Source organism: Acanthochromis polyacanthus, chromosome 7, assembly GCF_021347895.1.
Source record: "Acanthochromis polyacanthus isolate Apoly-LR-REF ecotype Palm Island chromosome 7, KAUST_Apoly_ChrSc, whole genome shotgun sequence".
In the NCBI taxonomy this organism is placed as follows: domain Eukaryota; kingdom Metazoa; phylum Chordata; class Actinopteri; family Pomacentridae; genus Acanthochromis; species Acanthochromis polyacanthus.
The window spans coordinates 2,806,989-2,810,449 of NC_067119.1; the positions used below are offsets into that span (position 1 = coordinate 2,806,989).

At 37.6% G+C, this 3,461-nt stretch overlaps 1 protein-coding gene across 1 annotated transcript in view; it reads right to left on the reverse strand.

Moving 5' to 3' along the window:
- Nucleotides 1–3,461, reverse strand: part of LOC110972630 (GTPase IMAP family member 8-like) — a 79,118-nt gene that overhangs the window by 27,403 nt on the left and 48,254 nt on the right. The window lies entirely within an intron of this gene.

Below are 3,461 nucleotides of genomic sequence, written 5' to 3' on the forward strand. Positions count from 1 at the left end.
TTAAAAATATTTAAATAATTTTTATTTATTTTCATTTTCTTATTAAACCTTCAATTTTATATTAATTAATTAAAAAAACCTTTAATGTATAATTTCATCCCTTAAAGTCTCAAATTATTTATTTTTTAAATGCTCCTATTTATCCTTTAAACTCTCTGCTAAAAAAATCAACAGTTTTAATTAAATTTTTAATTACTTTTAGCCTGAAGCGTCAGGATTTTCACTTTTTTATTTTATTTATTTATTGTAAACTACTGCATAGTCACACCTGATCAAATCTACTATTTTCTTTTTATCATCACAATATTCTTTATTTTTTATTAGAATTAATTTTATTATTTTCTATATTATTAATACATTTTAAAGTGCAGTTTTACTCTCAACAGGAGACTAAAAGTTAAATTATCTGGATAAAATAATTTGCATTAAATTACAGCTAAATGAATAATAAACTTGATATATTTGGAGAGTAAGCCTGAACATTTCTGTTAAATCGACTAAAATCTTGATGTGAAACAGCGACAGAATTAAAAAGTGTTTGACTCACCGGGAGAGAAAACAGTGAGGAAGCAGCCGGTCAGAATCCAGACAGAAAGCTGAAGTTTAACGTCCATTCTAACGTCTAAAAGTAAAAACCAGCTCCTTTAAACTCCCACAAACATGAAAGTTTGTGTTTCAAAGCGGCTCAGAGTCGATCAGAAACGTGTCGGGACGTCGTCTCCGCAGAATGAGGAAGACGAAGTGAACTCATCAGGAAATTACTCCATTCAGCAAACCTCAAGCATTAACATATCAGAGGGTTCCTCAGAAACGCCTCTTATTCTGCAGCCTGCAGAGGCAAAGTGAGACTGAACGACCCTGAAGTTAAAAAACAACAGAAATAATCAGTCCTGACGACAAACAGAAGCTCCAAACCAAAAGAAATCTGCTGCTACTTTAGAGACGTGAAGCTTTTTAGGGAGGAAAAAAGAATCAAGTGATGTGAAGAAACACCAGAAAACACCAAAGAGTTTCATGTGAGGCAGAAAAATCAAGAAAAGCGGCTCAGATTAGAGCGAGAAGCAGCAGAAACATTTACCTCAGACCTCCTCAGAACATCTGGTTCTTCATCTACAGAAACTTTAGTTCATTTCATCAAAGTTCTACCTTCAAATTATGAATATTTTCAGAGTTTCACGCCCTCAAAAATCCATATTTCACACTTTAATGGATTTTTTTCATCATTTCTAACCCTTAGAGCCTCATCAGTCCAGCAGACAGACCAGGACTTTTCCACGTTTCATCTTTTTGGACTCATTTAGAGTCTTTATGAATGGATACGAGTCATCATATGAATACTTTTGGAGTAATTTTGAACCGTTTTATTGTGATATTAGACAACTTTAGAGTAATTTTCAACATTTTCTGAGGGATTTTCAATCAAAATGAAAATGTAATGTTGTGCAGCTTTGATCAAACATTTTTCAGAGTAAATTGGAACAATATTGTAATTTTGTCCAATGTTCTTGAATATTTTCCATCATTTCTGAGCCTCATCAGTACAGCAGACAGACACACGACATTCCATTGTTATCTTTTTGGACCCATTTTCAGTAATCTTGCATCATTTCTGTGTGATTTTTGGAAATTTTATCGAACGTTTTGGACAATTTCTGAGTAATTTTAAACCACTGTTGAATCATTTTCGGTATTCTTTTTGTAATTCTGTAATACTTCCATATCATTTGTCTAAAATTACTCAAACCCTGTCCTAAACAATTCAGAATTTGTCTGAAAACTCGTACCAAGACTCCAAATTTGTCCAAAAAAAGAACAAAAAACTAGCCTAGCCGCGCTAGACAACCCACGGCAACGAATTTAATTCTCTGCCAGGGTGGGTCTAGTTACCCTCCATAAGGCTCGAGGCTGGATTCTCCTAAAACTGGCCGGACCAATCACCATGAAGTGTAGAGTCAGAAGGCGGGCGTAACGATTCTGACAGAAACAACCGGCGCACAATAAACAGTTATCTTTGGACTCGGCTTTGGCCACAGCCCTTAAAGATTTGAAGCTAAAATTCAACTTCAAAGATAAACAAAGGACGGCACTGAAGTGTTTCATTGAGAAGAAAGACGTATTTGGACTTATATGGCAAATCCTTAATATACCAGTTGGCTCCGCTGGTTGGGAAGCTAATGGGACTTAGCCACAATCCCCCGGTGCTCTCGGAACTCCGTCAGCCTATTCGTTGCGTTGATTGGTTGTATACCTACCCAATTGCTGCAGAGGGATTTGATAGACAACCTTTTAGCCCGCCTCCCTCCCTGTCGAGCTTCCCTAGACCCTTGTGCCGTCAGAAACATGGGGCTAGCATGGCTAGGCTAACAAAAAACTCCTCATAATGACTCAAAACATCCCCAAAATTTTTCAAAACTTGTCCAGAATGTCTTAAAACTTTTCCCAAAAGACTACAAATTTGTCCAAAATGACCAAACCCCCCCCCCCCTCCAAAAAAACATTAAAATGACTCAGAACATCCATCCATCATCTACACACCGCTCGATCCTCATTAGGGTCGTGGGGGGTGGAGCCTATCCAGCTGACTGAGGCTGAAGACACCTGGACAGGTAACAGTCTGTCACAGGGACACACAGAGAGACAATCACACTCACATTCACACCTACTGACTAGAGTAACCAATGAACCTCAGCGTGTTTCTGGACTGTGGGAGGAAGTCAGAAAACCCACACATGTACAGGAGAACATGCAAACTCCACGCAGAAAGATCACGGGAAGGTCGGGATGCGAACCAGGGATCTTCTAGCTGCGAGGCTAAACTGCTAACCACCACCCCACTGTGCAGCCCCCGACTCAAAACGTGTCCAGAACAATTCAGAACTTGTCAAAATATTTTGAAATTTCTCCAAAGTAATTCAAAACTTGACTGAAACCATTTAAAACTTGCAGAAAATGACACAAAAAATGTCCAAAATGACTCAAAGTCAGAGAAAATGAGTCTCGTCTAGAAGATGAGAGAAAAAATTAGTTTTTTTGTTTTGACCAAAACTGATCTGGGGTCAGTTTTTACCAGACCTCTGATGTGTTTTTCCTCCTAAATATCATGGTTCTATCTGCTGGACTGATGAAGTTCTGAGGCTCAGAAACGATGGAAAAAGTCCCTTAAAAAGTGATCAATCTGGACCTTTGAGGACCTGAAACTCTGAAAACATTCACAGTATGAAGATAAAACTTTGATTCAATAAACTGAAGAACCAGAAGATTCTGAGGAGGTTTGGGGGACCTGAAGTACTAAAACCTCAAAATTCTACTTAAAAATTAGGACATTTTTGTTGACTTTTTAATCTAATCTTGCCCAGAAATGACGAAGTCTGAAGCTTCAGAGTTCCTTCAGTGGTTCTAAAAGTTATTTCAGTGAAATCTTCTCTAACGGCGAAGAAACTGGAAACAGGAAATTGCAAAAA